Source organism: Sus scrofa, chromosome X (assembly GCF_000003025.6).
Source record: "Sus scrofa isolate TJ Tabasco breed Duroc chromosome X, Sscrofa11.1, whole genome shotgun sequence".
Taxonomy (NCBI): domain Eukaryota; kingdom Metazoa; phylum Chordata; class Mammalia; order Artiodactyla; family Suidae; genus Sus; species Sus scrofa.
The window spans coordinates 21,950,843-21,970,726 of record NC_010461.5 but is presented as its reverse complement, the minus strand read 5'-3'; the positions used below and the strand labels follow the sequence as shown (position 1 = coordinate 21,970,726).

Below are 19,884 nucleotides of genomic sequence, written 5' to 3'. Positions count from 1 at the left end.
AAGGCATATTTATGAAAGTGAGAATTCAGAAAGTGAAAGTTGACAATCTAAGAAGTAACAGCACCACAGGAACTGCTGGAATTACCACAAAGTAGCTTTCCTTTACAAAACTGAAAATCAACCATGTGGACTGGGGAGATTATAATAGTGTCTTTTGGACTGCCATTTGCTCTGAATTTTGGAAGTTTTTGTAGATCTGCTCAGTCTTTTGTGATTAAGTTCACCTCATTGCTAATCCCCTTCTACTACTAAATAGGTAATAAGGATTTAGTATAAACTTCATAATAGAATGATAGGAGGATACATTTTGTTCTAGTTAGGATTAAATGACACGAAAGTATCCCATCACTAGCTCCTCTTAATTAGAATGCCTACTTCACCCTACAGGATTTTAAGTTTAATACCTTACATTCTTGGAGAAATTGATTCTGTGTTGCTGAAAGAATTTTTGGAGGTAAGGTCTGCTGAAGTCCTGGAAATCAATCCTAATGGACAGATAGTTGGTCCTGAAATCGAGCTGATTCATGATAAATGAAACTGGTTGGCAACAAAAAGAAGGTACCAGAGATTTCTGTGCTGCATAAAAACTACTAATTAACTCAGCCTTCATATAAAATTTATTTTGACAAAAGAGTGTTCTTTGCAGATATTCTGGCACTTTCTGATGAGAGAATATCGCAGTTGCAAAAGCACGTATATATTCTCACACACTTCTAAGCTTCCTTTCCTGTCAAAGGTAGACAGACATTTAAGTGAAGGCTAATTTCCCTGAGAATAGATTAGCTCCATTATAATGTAAAGTGAAAAACTCAAATTGGGGCCTTCTTGTTTAATGTAGGGCACACGAGGATGTGCAGAAGACTTCTCAAGTTTCTCACAAAAATATCATAAAGAATTTAAAAATAAAATATCTTAAAATTTTTATTACCTGTATACATAAAGAACTTTTGTTGTAACTAAAGGGTTAAGTGCACCCCAAAAAAAACATGTTTAATGAAAATGGACTGTTAGCTTTACTGCATATAGACATGCCATATAAGTTGCTAAATTTGCTAAAAATAACTCATTAAAAAATACCTAGATCCATATTACTAAGCCAGTATAATCAGTAACACACAAGCTAGGACTGTGACCTCATTTTTCTCTATATTTCACCTTCTCCATCTGTATGACTGAAATGTGTTTAAACATTTCTGTGATCTTTCTATCTTGACTATTCCTTGAATCTGTGAATTCAGGTTCTTTTTCACATGCTGTCAAGGTAATAAGTGATCGCTCTCTTACGTAACTTAGATGAATACGTAACCTTTTATTGCATATAATTCAGCAACACCCAAACAAACCTTGGCCTTCCCAAGAGAGAACCAGACTCAGTGTCATAAATCTTTGATGAATTAAGTACTTAGGCAAAAGTGATAAATCACCAAGAAAACGGCTCATATCACAAATTTTCCTTTGTTGTTATTCACTTTTGCTTTTCCTGGAGCCACGAATTATTCAATCTAAACCTTTTGCAGTCATATTTCCATATCACACAGTAAGCCTTTAATGCTTGTGAGATGAATATGGAAATGTAATTAAACCCCATTTTTACGCATTTCAAGGTCTGATGCAAAGAAAAAGGGGAAAATCAATGGAGAAGCTATTTTTAAAAAGATGAAAATTGGTAAAGAAAGATTCCCTTTTCAATCTATGAGGATGTTGTAAGAAAAAACAAATGAAAATGAAAGGTACAGGAGTATTTTTTCATGGATGACTCATTCATTCAAAAACAAGTTTGGTGTTCTGGCATTTGTCTTTGCTCTTGTATATGCCGTGTGTGTTTATGTGTATCTAGATCTGGATAAATATTTTGCAGATGTATAGCTGTAATAAGTACCTCTGTTAATGTAACAGTGGTTCAGTGTGTTTACATGTATTAGCATTTAAAACTATGTTACTCTTTTCTGATTCAACATGCTCCATTACCTACATTTTGGTTTTTATTGAGATAAAATTGGTATACAACATTATATAAATTCCAACACCTATATTTTTAATACTTTGAATTAGCTGATTTTCCTTTTTCTTCCAGATTGAAAAGGTCTCAGCCAGAAGGGAAATCTATTTGTCAAACTCCAGGTCCTCCTCTTTGAATCCTGTGTCCATCTTCTTAGATAATCACATTCTGCTGTCTTCATAATCACACTTAATTCATCTTCTTTTCTGTTTTGTATCACTTTTGTTTATGTTTTTCTGTTCAGTAATTGGTGCCATTTTTAAAGGTAGAAATTAAGTTTTATTATTCTTTGCATTGCTGGAGGAGGGGCTGAGGTAGGCTACATTGAGACAAGAAGAAATCAAGCATTGTCTTCCCTTTTCTAAGCAGTTACTTCATGAATTGGAACTTTGACTTGGTGATGTTATACTGTTAAGATCTGCATTGCCTTCAACCATATATATGACTACTTCAGAAGTGGTGTCTGATTATGAAAATTATTTTCTGATTACATGATACCAATGGTAGACTATCATTTACACAGATGGGACAAATGAAGCCCACATTTACATTTTTGAGAACTGAGGAGAACATCAGTGAGAACAGTCTCATGTTGTGCACATGGATTTTGCCCTAGACCTCTGCCAAGCTAAGCAACTTATACCTTTTGCTCTAAAAAGATGTTTAGAAAAATAAACATATGTTTTTTCCAAACTAAATATGTTGAAAATGAAAAATAATCCATTTACCTATCTGTGTACTCTACATAATTAGTAGTTTGGCAAGAGAGGGAAATTTGGGAAGAATGGAATCTTTTTCTCATTTTGGTAAAAATTCCCACAGTGGCATCTTGTTCTTTCTGATTCTGGCTGGCCCCTGAAAGGGTAAAGTCCAGAAAAGGTACGAGTATTCCACTAACATGATCTATGGGGGGAAAAAGGCTTTATGAAGGTCATAAATCTCACAGCCTCTGAGAAAGAGTCCAGAGCAGGCATGTGATGCTATCCAACTGACATATATAAATGATGCATTTTCCGCTAGAGCCACAGCTCATCTCCATAATCCACACAACTGCTGAGAAGACAAAGTGAGAAATTCAGTCTATCCACTGCCCTGGCTAAAACAAAATAAGCTGCAGTTAATCATTTATTGACCTCCCCAAATAATAAGCCCAGAAAGTAAATACCAACAGTAGACTGCAATGATCCAGGGAATTTTGCGGGAAATCTTGAATTTATAAATAACACCATGAACAGCTACCGATACTGGCATCTGTGTGAAAGCATCAGTACTGTACACTCCTTTTATTTCACTAGAATTTCATCCTCCAGAATGAAGGAATGAAGATTCACCTTACATGTGAAGCCCTTACAGCAGTAAAATAAGTTTTGTTTAAACCTTTAGAAGCCAGATTTTCTTGATAGAATCCCCCAAACTTCCACCTTGGTTAAATTTTATAGTTAGAGAAGAAAGTATTTTTTTGTAGAATTTCAGTTAATTTGCTTAGTCTGTCAAGTTGACAGTTTAGATGTTATACAGGTAACTGGTGATAGGAGATGATTTGGGGCCTGTGGAAATAGAGATGAGTGTGTTAATATATGGACAAGCCCTCCATCATGTTTAACTTCCACGTAGGGTCCCTGAGACAGTGAACGCTTAGGAAGCCAGTGGGTACTTGTCGATGGCACCTCTCTGCTTTTCTTCTTACAGAGTAAGTACAGTGTTTTGTCTGTCTACTTTTCCCCACAACCCTGATCCTCACTGTCCCTCCTGTCATGCTGCTATGCAAATCTAACTGTCCTCTTATTCTGCACTTTTGAGGAAATAAATGAAGGCTGAGGATGTAAACGAAGAAAAATTTCTGATCTCCTTTTAGGCACTCATTAAAGTATATTCAAATGGACAAAACTGTACAAATGACTTTCTGATTTACCAGCCCCCATAACTTTTAATTAACCTTTCCATATTTTAAAACAATTTGTTGTTCAGAGATCACAGATATTTATGGCTTTCATCCTCTGGTCCATATTTACCACAGGAAATACATATTTGATATAATGGAAAATGTGTAATATATACATACATATAGAAACACACACGTACATGAGAGCAAATCCCAATATCTTAGACTCTTACAGTGGAAAATAAAGGCTCACATGCTGGCCAGCTCAGGTCAATGTTTTATGCTTTGCACATAACATTCATCCTCCTTATATGCAAGAATGGACTATTAGGTTTCTTCACATTATATGACTTTGCCTGAAGATGAATAAAACTTGCAAAGATATGTACAAAATTCACATCTGATATTACCTGAAATCGTGTATATAGAAAAATATTTTACACAACTAGGAAAAAATGGGCACATATTCAAGTTACCCTAGGTATGATACATTTACAAGCAAAATCAGTGAGGGCACCCGATACAATAAGTCATCTGCTGTGTATCATTAAAGACATTCCCTTTTCCTTTAGAACTTTTAAAATATGTTTTCGAACTGGCACTTCTGTTAGATCTTATTTTTTCTGTAGGTTTTAAACCCCCTCAGGGCAAGGAAGAAGACTTAAAATCTGCTTTTGCCTCCCACAGGACTATATATGCTGCTGTCACTTAATGCTTGTGGACTGATATCTTGTTTGAAAAGCATTGGTATAGACCTAATCCATTCTTTCCTTGTCATATCCTGACAGCAGTGGAATCAAGCTTTCACTTATTAGTACTATTGTGCTTCCTCACTCCTGCTGGCTCTGCAGAGGCACGAAGATGTTCCCCCATCCTGCCATGCTGAACACTCCCACACATTTTCACCTCTACTGCAAGCCACCTGCCAGGGTCATAGCCAGCATTCTGTGTGCCCCCCAAACCTCTCTTGCTCAGACAGGCCCTACTGCCCAATCAACAAACCTTGGACCATTGGCATTGCCAGCAGAATTACTGGGTAGAAAGGTAGAATTCTGACCCCAAAAGTCATGGCTACATTTAAAAAAAATTATACAATGATGCTTTGACTAAAACATAATTCCACTATATATAAAATAACAAGGACCTACTATAGCACAGGGAATGATACTAAATATCTTATAATAATCTATAATGGAAAAGAATCTGAAAAAAGACTGAAAAGAAACCACTAAAATTCAGTCAAAAAATAAAACTTTTCAGGCTAATTGAGGTGGCCCATGTACTCAAGAACCTGCAGGTTACATTGTACTTTTTATGAAAATAAGAGTATGTGATCATTTTAAATAGAGGTTTAAATTTTAATGTATTTATCTGTGGTTTTATATTATAAAACATTTCAAACATACCAATAACACAAGAGAAAAATATAATGGAAGTCTGCGTGCCCACCACTGTAAGCTAAACAAATGATGCCATCTTGGAACTCCAGGCAGGTTTTGTAAGGGTTTACACTTCCAAAAGTAATGTATAACATTTTCCCCTTCATTTTTGTTAGTTTCAGGATACATAAGTACACATACATGTAGACTGTATACAAATCATCTCTATGACTATTTGCCAATTTGGTGAAGAAAGTAAGAATCTTAAGTCTTTCTTTGATGACTCCTGAAACTTGGGCAACTTTTATGATGCTCTCTGATTTTTATATTCTTATGTTTTTATTTTTGTTTGTTTAATGGAGTATTCCCATGTGTCTGCTGGAATCCTCATAATTTTCTAATTAATTTTTAAAGTTTTGATGCATTGTATACTGGTCTATATGCATTTCTTCAAGAGTAATGATCTTAAAAATATTTATTCCAAAAAAAAAAAGAAAGGAGTTCCCTTTGGGGCTCAGAAGAAATGAATCTGACTGGCATCCATAAATATGCAGGTTCGATCCCTGGCCTTGCTCAGTGGGTTAAGGATCCAGCGTTGCCATGAGCTGCGATGTAGGTTGCAGACATGGCTCGGATCTGGCATGGCTGTGGCGTAGGCCAGCAGATGTAGCTCTGATTCAACCCCTAGCCTGGGAACTTCCATGTGCCACAGGTGTGGCCCTAAAAAAACGACCAAAAAAGACAAAAAAAAATATTCAATAGTATTTTCTTTCATGACTGGTTATAACTTACTTTTTAAACCATATACTCAGTTTTTTATGTATGCCTGGATGTCTCTTTGTGTTGTCTAAACTCTGTTATGGAATTAGTGCCAAACTCTTTTAAATATTGTTGCTCTCCAAGAATTATAATAATTGATATTGAAAAATCCACTGCATTTTATTCTTTTTCAAAAACTTAAATTTTTTGTGTTTATTTTTTGGATGGATTTTAGAATAATGTTATCAATAACTAAAACAAAATTATTACATTTATATTGATACTGCATTAAGGCTATATAGTCATCTAGGAATAATTTTAATCCTTACATTATCCAAACTCTAGGTACCACATGTAAGTGGAATCATACAATATTTTCCCTATTGTCACTAGCTTACTTCAACTAAAATGTCTGCAAGATTTACTTAGCAACTGTCAGATTTCTTCCTTTTTAAAGCTGAATAATATTCCATTGTATGTATATACTGCATTTTGTTTATTCATCCATCTAGGAACACTTGGATGGTAGAATTTCTCCTTTTTGCTATAGTGAATAATGCTGTTGTAAACTTGGATGTGAAAATATCTGAGTTTCTTCCTTCAATACATTTACTAAATACTCAGAATTGAAACTGTAGTTAATTATTAGTCAAATCCATTTCACCTGCCTTCACTAATCAAGGTTATTTTAAGACTTAAATGTTCTCCTAGTAGCTGGCACTTTGCCTAAACAGTAAGACATTTGACTGAGTTGTTTTCCAGGAACTTGGAGTCAGCTGTGTCTTGTTTGAGCTGAGCTGGTTAAGACCAAATAGGACCACCACCCCTCTAACTAGGCATGCACGAGTTTCCCCTGGGTGACCTTTCGAGGTCAGAGGGTTGAAAACTCCACCCTCAGGGTGTGCTCAGCACCTCCATTTTGGACCTTGCCAAGGCCTGTAGGCTGGTTACACCTGCACAGAATGACTATTAGTGCACCTTTTCCTAATCACCACTCTTCCTGCTCCCCATACTCCCCACACCTCAGACCACTCTGCTTCTTTACTGGTTATCCCATCAATGCCCCAGCCTCTGCTCCTGTGGTGGGGGTGGAGTGCATCTGTGACGTGTTTTCCGGTTTCTTCACCTGGCCGCTTTGCCAGTAAACCCTCTCTTTGCTGCAAACCTCGACATTTCAGCACTTCGGCTTGCTGCAAGTCAGGAAGAAGAAACCTGGGTAGGTAACAGAATTGCTGAATCATATGGTAATTGTCTGTTTGATTTTTTGAGGAATCACCGTGCTGTTTTCCACAGCAGATGCACAGTTTTCCCAACAGCGTTGCATAAGTATTGTGTTTTCTCTATATCGTCCCTGATATTTGTCATTTTCTGCTTTTGGTAATAACTGCCCTAATATGTGGGAAGCGGTATTTTATTGGGGTTTTGATTTGAATTTTCCTAATAATTAGTGATGTTGAGCGTCTTTTCATGTTTTTATTAGTGTTTGTAAGTTTTTTGGGGAGAAATGTCTGTTGGAGCCCTTCGTTCATTTTTCAGTTGGGTTTGCTTTTTGTTGAATTACAAGAGTTCTTTAAATATTCTGGATATTAATCTTTATGAGATATATGATTTGCAGATTTTTTTTCCCATTCCATGCATTGCCTTTTCATTCTGTTGACAATGTTTTGTTTTGTTTTGTTTTTTGGCCATACCTGCAGCACTTGGAAGTTCTCAGGCCAGGGATCAAACCTGCACCACAGCTGCAGCAATGCCAGAGCCTTAACCTGCTGCACCATAAGGGAACTTCTGACGTACATTTTAAAAAAAATATTAAGTCCTATTTACCTATGTTCTTATTTATACTTGTGCAATATCCAAGAAATCATTGTCAACTTCAGTGTCATGAAGCATTTTCCCCTATGCTCTTCTAAGAGTTTTATTTTTTAGTTCTTATATTTAGGTCTTTGATCCATTTTGATTTAGTTTTTTTTGTATATGAAGTAAGTTAAGAGCTGAACCTCATTTTTTTGCAGATATATATATATAGTTTTTCCAACACTATCTGTTGGAAAGATTGACCTTCCCCCATTGAATGGTTTTGGCGTCTTTGTCAAAATTATTTCACTGTGTATGTGAGAGTTTACTTCTGGGCTCTTTATTTTCTTGATTTATATGTCTGTCTTTATGGTAGTACCATACTATTTTGATTACTATTGTTTTGTAATAAGTTTTGAAATCAGGAAGTGTGAAACTACCAACTTTGTCCTTTTTCAAGACTGGTTTCCTTATTTGTAGTCCCATAACATGCATTTTAGGATGGGTTTTCCTATTCCTACAAGAAAAATAAAAGTAATAGGGACTTTGATAAGAATTATATTAAATCTATAGATTGCTTTCAATAATATTGACATCTTAATGTTACTAAAGTCTTCCAATCCATGGATACAAAATGCCTTTACATCTGTTTGTCTTCTTTACTATCTTTCAGCAGTGTTTTATAGTGTACCCTGTACAAGTCTTTTACCTCAAGTTTTTTTCTAATTTTTTTTTTAATTTTTGGTGCTATTAAAAATAGAATTATTTTCTTAATTTCCTTTTTGGATTTTTTATTGTTAGTGTATAGTGTATTGAAATGAAACTGAATTTTGTATGTTGATTTTTTTAACTTGAATGAATTTACTCTAACAGCGGTGTGTGTGTGTGTGTAATCTTTAGGGTTTGTAGAAATATAAGATGACATATAAGATCATGTCATCTGCAGAGCACTTTACTTCTTCCTTCCCAATTTGGATGACTTTTATTTCTTTTACTTACCTAATTGCTCTGGCTTTAACTCTCAATATGCTGTTGTATAGTTGGCAAAAGCAAGCATCATTGTGCAGTTCCTGATTTTAGAGGGAAAGCATTTGTCCTTCACCATTGAGTAAGATGTTATTTGTGGGTTTTTCATGTGTGCCCTTTATTATGTTGAACCTTTTCTCTTTTATTCCTAGTTGTTGAGTGTTTCTGTTGTGAAAGGATATTAAAATTTAGTCAAATGCCTTTTTTTGTATCAATGGAGATGATCATTTTTTTCCCTTAATTCTGTGAATGCGATGGATTATATTGACTGCTTTTCATATGTTGAACTGTCCTTAAAATTCCAGGAATAAATCCCGCTTGGTCATAGTGTTTAATTTTTTTAATGTGCTCTTGAATTTTCTTGCTAGTTTCCTGTGGGTGATTTTTGCATCAGTATTTATAAGTGATGTTGGTCTCTAGTTTTATTTTCTTGTAGTATCTTTATCTGACTGTGGAATCAGGATAGTGCTGATCTTAAATAGGTTTTTAAATGGAATTTATTTTGTCTAATCTATTTATAAATTATTTAGACTTAACTAATTATATATTCTGTTACATCATTTTCTTATATCTAGGTATATATTTTAATGTACCATTTTAATAAATTCTCTAGGAATAGTTTTTCACTAAGTTCTCTTGGGCCACTTCTTAGATTACCTTATTTTCTTTTTTTCATTTACATTATTAAAGTGGCCCAAATTTTTAACAATACTAAGTAATAGTAGAATTGGGGGAGCATTCTTTTATTGGAGAAACTGATTTTAATGGATATTTTTCTTGTGTGTTGTCACTGATGTGATTTCTAATACTTAGTTTGAAGATACTCTTCATCATGATTAGTTAGTATCTTTCTTCTATGATGAGATTATCAAGAATCTTCCTTTGTCTTTTCCTTTCTTCTTAGGAGCCATGTTTAGATTTGAATTTTTTTATGATTCTTTTTATAATTTCCTTTAAACTACTGATGCAATTGATTATATTATCAGAATACCTATGCTCCTGAAATTCCAGCTTGATATGTTCTTCTGCTAATATAATATTGATTTAGGCTGAATTACTTTATGTGCTCCAAATTCTGTTTTATGTTATTTTTTTCCTTTTAATATATTTATTTTCTTTTTTAGCTTATTGGTCTATTTTGCTTTATTTTTATTCTCAAATAATTTGGAAGTTACATCATTTATTTTTGTTTATATTATACTTTTAATTTCAGAAAATGTATTAACTGAGAAATCACAATGAAAAATAAAATAGTCAGTATCCTTGTATTTCATCTTCTCCTGTGAACCATAATGCACTCTGGGATTTGCTTTTTGTTTGTTTGCTTGAGTTTATTGTAGTTAAATGTTTTAATTTAGAATGGATAAGCAATGAGGTCCTACTGTGTAGCACAGGGAACTATATCCAGTCTCTTGGGATAGACCGTTATGGAAGATAATATAAAAAAGGGAATGTGTGTGTGTGTGTATATGTATATATATATATATATATATATGACTGGATCATTTTGCTGTATAGCAGAAATTGGCACAACATTGTAAATCAACTATAATTTTAAAAATCAAGACAAATTTAAATGTTTTGTAACTTCTTTTTAGGAATTTTAATATCAAATTTTGTTTTTACAGTAAGTAAAATAGTAATTTGGATTTCATTATTTGCTGATTAATTCAGGATTCCTCATTGGTACCTGTTTATTTCAATAATTCAGTTAGCTGAGTTTCAAATTCACAAAGTTTCTAAGAAATGTTTTGGTTGTTATATCTTCTGAATCCTTCCATATTTGAGAACTATTTTTAATATTACATATGAATGGAAAGTTGCATAAGTATAGGGTTCTTGAGCCAGGACATTTTCCCTTCTAATTTATTTAGAATTTGATCCATTTACTCCACTGTCTTTGCAGTACACTCTGTGAGTTGCCCCCCCTAGTATCCACTACTCTCTCTTTCTTTCCCAACCCTGATAGTGATTATTAACCTCACTCTTCCTTTCTCTTTCCCCATAGCCAAATGGCTGAGGAGATGTTGAGCCTATACTGAGCTCTATATTTATCTATGGTGACCTTAGTGCTATTACCAGGGATTGGTTTAGAATTCAGCATGTGAATCAATTTTAACTAAAATTCATAAATGGAATTTACAGGAGACTGGCTCCTAAGACAAAATGCCAATAAGAGATAGTCTTTTATCTGAATATCATCATGTCTGTATATCCTTGGAAATGCATCCATTTTGCATCTAAACCAATAATCAAGCCAACATTGACCATGGCAAATGTGAGTTTTCATTGAGATGGGTGAATCCATGAATATGCCATGTTATCTATGAATTCCCATCAGTTTATATATATATATTATTTATGTATATAACTTAAGTCATGATTCCTATAATTTACAGACAAAAATTATTCAAGCTAATACAGTCTTATTTGTCTTTAATGATACAGCGAGAATTCAAGGGTGAGCTTGATATATTTCCCATTGCTTTTCTGAAAGTATGTTTTTATAATTTATTCCTTATCTTTCATTTGTAAACATTTTTACAAATTACATTTTTGTTTTGATCTCTGTTAATTATTCCTGAACATGAAACATGCTGATTGCCTTAAACTACAGATTCAGGTCTCCCTTTATTTCAGCATATCTGTCCTCTACTGTATTAGAATTTATTTTTGTTCTTATCTTCAGTATTGTAGGAATGTTACATATTGCTCTGCCTTTTCCTATTGTTCATATTTGCCAGATTTTATCACCTTTAGATCTGTCTTTTATATTTTGTGATTTTTTTTCTTAAGCCTATTTTTCATGTTCTTTATCCTAATCACTTTCAATGAATCCTTATATTAGTTATTATGCCCATTGTATGAGATAGGTGCTTATATGAGAACCATTTATGGAAAATTAAATTAAAGAATTCATAGACCAAATAATTTTCCTAAAGGTTATATATTTTATTAGACACAATCAAGATTCAGAAACAGGTCTGAATCTTAATCTAAAATCTTAACTACTTGGAGTATGAAAAAGCAGTTTAGTGTAAGAGAGTAGATTGTAAAGTCATACCACTTGAATCAAATCATAATCTTAATTTAAAAGGTATTTTATGATACATGTTGTAATTCATCCCCAAATAAAATATTATATAATGCTTCCCATTAGCAAACATTTACCAAAAGCTAAGTTGGTAAATAACGATGTTTTCTTGAATCTCTGCTTCAAACAGTGGGAGACTATTGAGTTATACTGACCAGCCTAGGTCACTGTCTTCATTCCTCTCCAACGTCTTTAACTAGTTTTCTCATTTTTAGCCTTAGTCCTCTTTAATCTCCACCTCTAACCTGGTCACTATTATCATTTGGTGAAAACTGCAAGTACTTTGGAGTCAAATGTCCCTAGGTTCACATCTTGACTCAAATGCTTTGTATAAATCATCTTGAACAAGTCATTTCACCTCAACCCTCAATTCTCTTATCTGTGTAGCAGATGCTCTGCTACATATACCCTGACTGATAGTCCTTGTGCATACCCTACAGTTTCTTATTACAAATGCCCCTAATGCTCAGCCTCTCTCACAAGACTTTATTGGATGAGAAGAGCATGCTTGACTTATGTGTGGAACAAGCCAGAAGGGGTGGGTTATTGATGTCCCTAGAAGCAGCCCTGAAGAAACAATATAAGTTGAAGGTTAAGACCTAAATTCCTTATTCTTTGGGTGGAGTAGCCATGAGGCATGTTCACAGTGAGATTGAATTTCGCTTCCCTATAATGATGACCTGCTTTTTAACAGAGTTTTTAGTGGCATCCTTCCCTTAGCTATGTGACTTCTCCACTTGGTTATTTATTGGGTGAGATCACCTCTCAAATAAAGTATTTACACTTGAATCCTTATTTCAAGCTCAAATCCTGGAGGAATACAGAGTAAGAATTATAATACTAATGATTACAACATAATTAATTGAGCATTTAAAAGTACATGAGAAATTGTGATGAGGCTTTTATATGCATTCTCATGAGTCAATTGAGAAGATATTATTATCATCCTAATTTAACAGATGATGTAACTGAATCACAGAAATGAAAGAACTTGTCAAATCACACAAACCTGTACTAAGATGAACCAGAATTCTAATTGTAGAGCCTTTCACTCTTCAGTCATTGCATTATATTTTCAGCTGTCATAGTGGAAAAAATCAGGAATCTGGAATGGAGGAATTGGCAAAAACAAGGCCTTGTAAACCTTTTAATGATGGATTGATTGGTTGATTGATTTTTGCTGTAAAAGGACCTTTTGTAGGGGGTGGGAATGGGGCTCAGATTAGCATAATATTTCCATTGTTGGAAGATCACATAAGGGAGGTAAGAGGAAACCCATTACAAGCTGTCACAATAATTTCAGGAATTGGTAACTTTACTAGGGAAATGGCAGTGAGAATAGAGAGAAGAAGATGAGTTTCAGAGACGTAGAGAAGATAGGAATGGTTGTACCTCATGATGCATGACAAGTAGTGGTAAGGAGAGAGACGCCTCACAACCTTCTAAATTTATGACTTATATGACTAGGCAGTAAAAGTTATATTTACCAATATGTAGAGGACAGGAAAAAAACTACTTTAGGAGGGGATATGGGTTTACAGGTAAACAATCAGTTATAATATGGAGTAAAATACATTAAAACAGGGTAAATGTAGGGACATTGCAGATACATTTGGCATCTAACTCAGTCCTGGGCCATGATCAGTGAAGGAAGAGATATTTAAGCTCAGATATGAATAATGAAGAGATGCTATCTAGATCTGCCCATATCCTACATATATCTGAACTACATTTACAGCCAAGTAGTTCTCACATTGTTTTTAACATGTTACAATCTCATGTAACTTATTTAAAGTTTAAGGGTACTTCCCTACCTCAAAAATCTCTAAATAGCTACAAATATATAGAGCTTAATGAAATATAGCCATTGATCCCTCCCCCCCGCTTCTTCCTTCTCCACTAACATTATAAATACTAGTTCACGTTTCATATGAAATTTAAAATACCAGTCATATACTAACAAATATAGGTCAGAAGCTTCTCAAAAATCTTTAAACCTACTTCAAGCAGAAATTATAGGAAGGAGTATCTGTCAGTCTAGTCCTTCCATCATAAAACACCAGAACATTTATAGTTTATTCCTATAAATATGATTCTAAGAAAATAGGAAGTTTTTCCATCAGTGAGGTACAGGCTCAGATAATACTCTCAGGAGCTGGGTCTTCCTGCTCTGAGAGAAGTCCCATATGTCAATGCAGAGACCTAGAGACCATTTCTCGATGCAGTTGGTCACACGATAGACCAGGGTATATCTGTTTGTGTCAAAACTACCATAGGATAAATTTTCATCTATGGGTAACCCTAGAAACAACCATTTTTCAAAATTCACATCTCAAAATCAATTATCATTCAGTTCTTAAGCAATTTATTATATTAGTGTGACAGACAGAATAATGCTCCCCCAAAGATATCCTAAGACTTGGTACCGTGAATATGGTAACTTAAGTGGCAAAAAAAGACTTTGAAGATGTGATTAAGGACCTTTGTGATTATCCTGGGGCTCAGTCTAACCACAAGCATAATTATAAAATGGAGGCAGGCAGGAGAGAATCAGAAAAAAATGTAAAGGAGGAATCAGAGGTCAGAGAGCAGATGCTACACTGCTGGTTTTGAAGATGGAGGAAGGAGCCACAAGTCAACAAATGTGGAGGCTTCTGGTAGCTGAAAAACACAATAAAATGAATTTTTCCTTAGAGTTTCTAGAAGGAGGGCAGGCCCACCAACACTTTAATTTTAGCCTAGGGAAACTGATTTCAGACTTCTGACTTGCAAAACTATAGAATAATAAATCTGTGTTATTTCATACTAAGCTTTTGCTATTTATTACAGCAACAATAGTAAACTAATACAACTAGTAAATGCATTATCATTTACGATAGACATAAGTGTAGTTCAGTTATTATGAAAAAAGTCATTCTCTCTGCATTGATACATCCTGTCTTTAGGATATAATCAATCATATATTAATGGCAACCTTTAACCTACATAGTTTTTTTTTTAATGTTTTCAGTTTATTTTCTGGATGGAAGAACTAAATCATGCCATAATGAAATGTAATAAAGCACCCAGTAAAGGTACAGAAGAGTGTCTTCCAGTCTTAGAGCTGTGATAATCCATCTGGTAGCCACTCATATTAAAATTAATAAAATGAAATAAAATTAAAACTTCAATACCCCAGTTGCACTAGCCACATTTCATGGGCTCAGTAGCTATGGGTGGAAAATGGCTACCATGTTGGAAAGCACATATTAAAAAATGCTTTCATCCGTGTGCTGCTTTTCAACATTTTGTTAAAAGCTGGCCTTAAAATTTCTCACAAGTCTGCTCTTCCAGAATTGATACAGAAATTTAAAAGCGATAACAGGAGTTCCCATCATGGTGCAGCGGAAACAAGTAAGACTAGGAGCCATGAGGTCGCAGGTTAGATCCCTGGCCTCACTCAGGGGGTTAAGGATCCAGCATTGCCGTGAGCTGTGGTGTAGTTTGCAGACGTGGCTCAGATCCTGTGCTGCTGTGGCTCTGGCGTAGGCCAGCAGCAACAGCTCCAATTGGACCCCTAGCCTGGGAACCTCCATATGCCGTGGGTGCGTCCCTAAAAAGGACAAAATGACAAAAAAATTAAAAAATAAGAAATAAAAGTGATAACAAATCTACAGTGTTTTTATATATATATATATTTTTTTTTTTTTCATTTGGAAAAGCCTAAAGAAAAATCAAAGCACAAAGTGTAATGACTTTTGCCTCAGCAAAAGATAGATGTCTGGAAAATGGGGAGATAACAAGAATGTACAACTGACACTTAAGAGTGGCAAAGGACTTTGAAAAATTCGAGACAGAAACAAAAAGAAGAATCCAGCAAGAAAGAATCAAAACCCCAGATTGGAAGCATTCCTTGTAAATTTAAAACTAAGAAGAAACTCCCATGAGTGTGTGCACACATGATCACACATGAATGTACACAGACTTCCCTCCTCCATTAAGGAAGAAGGCAGAGGATCATTAGCATGTAAACAGCCATACATTCTACACCAAAGAGAAATCATTAGTTCAGCTTGCTCTGATTTATAGAAAAATCTACCTGTAATTAAATAAATGAAATTAGGGTTTCTCAAGGTATAAAAAAATGAATACTGACACTTGGAATTATGTCTCAGACCATAAATGTGATACAATACTAGTATTTTTACACACAGGATTGATGTTTAAATTATGCAGAGACTCTCATTGTAATGAGTAAGTGGGCAGAGCTAATACTCGACTTAGAGCCAAGGTTTTTAATAACACTGATATCAAAGAAGAGCATGCACTTAGATAATGGGGAAACCTTATTACCAAAAGTTTGAGAGGAGATAAAAGAGGCATACAAAAATGCTTCAGGATGTCAGAAAAGCTGGATAATGATAGCAAGGTGAAACGCAACTTTCTAAATTGATGACTACAATGTCTTAAGAATGAAATGGAGTTTCAGGCTTGAGGGAGAGGATGCATAAAGTTGTGGTGAGGCAGGGAAGGGAGAGAAATTCTGTAAGGGAAAAGATGCAGATTTGGAATAGCTACGAGAGAAGTGCTAAAAAGAATACCAAAAGATAAAGTACAGAAGCAGCCCATCACGTTTACCACACAGTTAAGCTCCCAATATTTCCGGGAGAAGCTGTAAACTCCAAACTATTTCCTTTGATGACCCAAGGGCAGAATGAATACCCTGACTAGTACTGGCTGCCAGGAAACCAGCAAATGACTCAAGAATAAGAACCCAAGTTTTACTGTTGCAAAAGTTAACAGTTAATTCTTCTTTTCTTTTTTTTCTGTTTAAATCCTGTTCTTGCCTTTCATAAATGAGATCAAGGTGCAGTGGTCTCCCTTGTATACAAGTACTGAGCTAATAATTATATACATGTTTGAGTTGTCCTTGGACAGGAAGCCTGAGATCATGTGGGGAGTTTGGAGGGAAGTTTTGGCTGAGCAGGCCTGGGTTAAAAGCAGGGCACATTCCAGATCCCTAAAGGAGATGATTATAATCTTTAGTCACAGAACCTCCTAAAATAGGCTTTTCATTTTTTCAATCTCTTATCAAACTCAAAATGAGCAGAGAGTTTATGTGGAAGTGGGGACTGTACAACTTCATTATCCTGAAAGGATAAAGTCAGGTTTTACCTGCACGTGGAAACAATTCCACAGTGCTTTTTAAAAAACAAAACTTTTGTTTTAGAACACTTAGAGTTAACAAAAATTGCAGAGTTTCCCATATTACATAGATCCAGTCTGCCTATTACATTATATCTTAGATGACATCTGTATGGTATATTTGTTGCAACTAATTAACCAGTGTTGATACATTATTATTAAGAAAGTATATAGTCTTTTCAGATTTCCTTAGTTTTCACCTAACATTGTTTTTTGGTCTATTTGTGTTTTTTTGTTGCTTTTGTTCCAGGGCGCAACATTACATTGCGTCGTCATGTCTTTTTATGCTCTTCTTGGCTATGACAAGTGAGTAGACAGCTCTCATTTTTTTATTACCTTAGCAGTTTGAAGATTATTGATCAGGTATTTTGTAGAATTTCACTCAGTCATGATTCCTGTAATGTTTTTCATGATTAGACCGGAGTAATCTGTTTTGAGGAGGAAGTCTGCAAATACGCCATTTTCTTCATATCAACATGACTTATCACTGTTAATGTTAATCTTTTTTTTTTTTTTTTTTTTGCTATTTCTTGGGCCGCTCCCGCGGCATGTGGAGGTTCCCAGGCTAGGGGTTGAATCGGAGCTGTAGCCACCGGCCTACGCCAGAGCCACAGCAACGCGGGATCCGAGCCGCGTCTGCAACCTACACCACAGCTCACGGCAACGCCGGATCATTAACCCACTGAGCAAGGGCAGGGACCGAACCCGCAACCTCATGGTTCCTAGTCGGATTTGTTAACCACTGCGCCACGACGGGAACTCCCTGATGTTAATCTTGATAGCATGATTGAGATAGTGTTTGTTAGGTTTTGTCCACTGGATAATTATTCTTTTCTTCCCCTTTCCATAATACCCGTAATTTTTGGAAAGAAGCCATTAAGACCAGCCCACACCTAAGGAATGGGAGATTATGTTTTATCTCCTTGCGAGCAAAGTATCTACATAAATTATTTAAGTTCTTCTTCATGGGCACTTTTTCTCCTTCCCCCATTTATTTACTTAATCATGTATTTATAATTGTATGGATTCATAGATATTTCTTGTATATTTTGAATTATGTGATAACCTTTATTTTGTTACATTTTTGGATTTTTGGCCATTGGGTGGTCTTTCAGTTTGGTCCTATATCCCTTTGACATACCCTCATTAGCATAAGGGTTTTTTTTTTAAGCACTTTTTTTTATATTATAGCACTGCAAAATGTCCCAGTCTCATTTTGCATATTTCCTGCCTTATTCCTAAAACCAGCCATTTCCCCAAGGACCCCTACTTCCTTTCTTGGAAGAAGGTATTAGAAACCAAGATCCCAACAGTAGGTATTCTTATTGTTACTGGGATGCCATTGTTTAGGCCCTTTCAGCTGACAAAGCAGGAGAATATACATATGTATATTAACTCAGATATATACACATATCTAAATTAATATTCATGAGTTTACACTGATGTCTCCAATTCTCATTACTACATGAACCATTCTAGACTCTTTCCTTGCTTATCTGTAATTTCCTAATGCACTCTGCTTTGTCTATCATTAAGTGAAACCTAGCTCTCATTATCTGTGAGTTATTTACTTAATTGTTCATTTACAGTATATGTGTATAGGTGTATCAGAATGGTTAATCCTAACCCCCATGGGCAACAATGTTATCAGGTAGAGTAGTGTGTTTACATACATTTTCTTTTGCCTTTAGTCTTACAGATTAGACTCATTTCCAGAGTTGTTTAGGTTACAATCTTTTGCCCTATCCTCTTAATTGCATTCATTTCCTACATTTGTAATACCATTAGATTATTTTGTCACATTCTGGATTCTACCTGCAGCAAGCATTGCATATCTGAAATAAATTCCACTTGCTTATGGTTTATAATTCTTTCTGATCATATTTGGGTTAGATTTTCTACTACTTTGTTGAATATATTTGCATTTATATTCATGAGAAATATCAGCCTGCAGTTTCCTTTATTTTTAAACTATTTTTACCTAGTTTTGGTAATGTGGGTCTCATGTAATGAGTTAGGAAGCATTCCTTCTGCTTCAATTTTGTGGAAGATATTGTGGGGAATTGGTATTATTTCTTAAAAGTTTTGTAGAATTTATCAGTAAAATCATCTGGGTCTGGTGTTTTCTTTTTTGGAAGGTTATTAATTTTTGATTCAGTTTCAATAGATACAATCCTTGTCAGATTATCTATTTCTCCTTGTGTGAGTTTTGGTAATTTGTGTCTTTCAAGGAATTGGTCCATTTCAGCCATTTAATCAAATTCATAGGCATAGAGTTATTTAAAGTATTATTTATTATTTTTTTAATCACCATGGGATCAGAAATTATGGCCTTTCTTTCATTTCTGAAATTGTTAAATTGTTACTGTACAAATTTAAGAAGATTCATATATTCCACTGTTCATAGCACCATTATTTACAACAGCCAACATAGGGAAGCTTAAGTACCCCTTAACAGATGAATGGTTAAAGAAGATGTGGTATATACATATGCAACAGAATATTACTCAGCTATAAAAAGAATGAAATTTTGCCTTTTGCAACAGCATGGATAAACCTCGGCTCTATTAGGCTTGAGGAAATAAGTTAAAGACAAGTATTGTATATTATTACTTTTATCTGGAATCTAAAAAGTAAAATGAATAAATATAACAAAAGGGAAACAGACTTACAGATATAGGGAACAAACTAATAGATACCAATGGGGAGAAGGAAGGTGGGAGGGGAAAGATAGGGTTAGGGGAATAAGAGGTACAAACTACTACGT

The 19,884-nt window shown here is 34.8% G+C and overlaps 1 long non-coding RNA gene across 3 annotated transcripts in view; it reads left to right on the top strand.

Moving 5' to 3' along the window:
- The window catches only part of LOC110257722, a 177,683-nt gene continuing 164,708 nt past the window's right edge, over positions 6,910–19,884 (top strand). The window contains exons 1-2 of one of the 3 annotated variants that reach the window (XR_002340651.1): positions 6,910–7,235; positions 17,368–17,423. This is a non-coding gene — a long non-coding RNA (uncharacterized LOC110257722). The remainder of the gene's footprint in view (positions 7,236–17,367; positions 17,424–19,884) is intronic. The other 2 variants (XR_002340652.1, XR_002340650.1) reach the window with 2 other exon arrangements.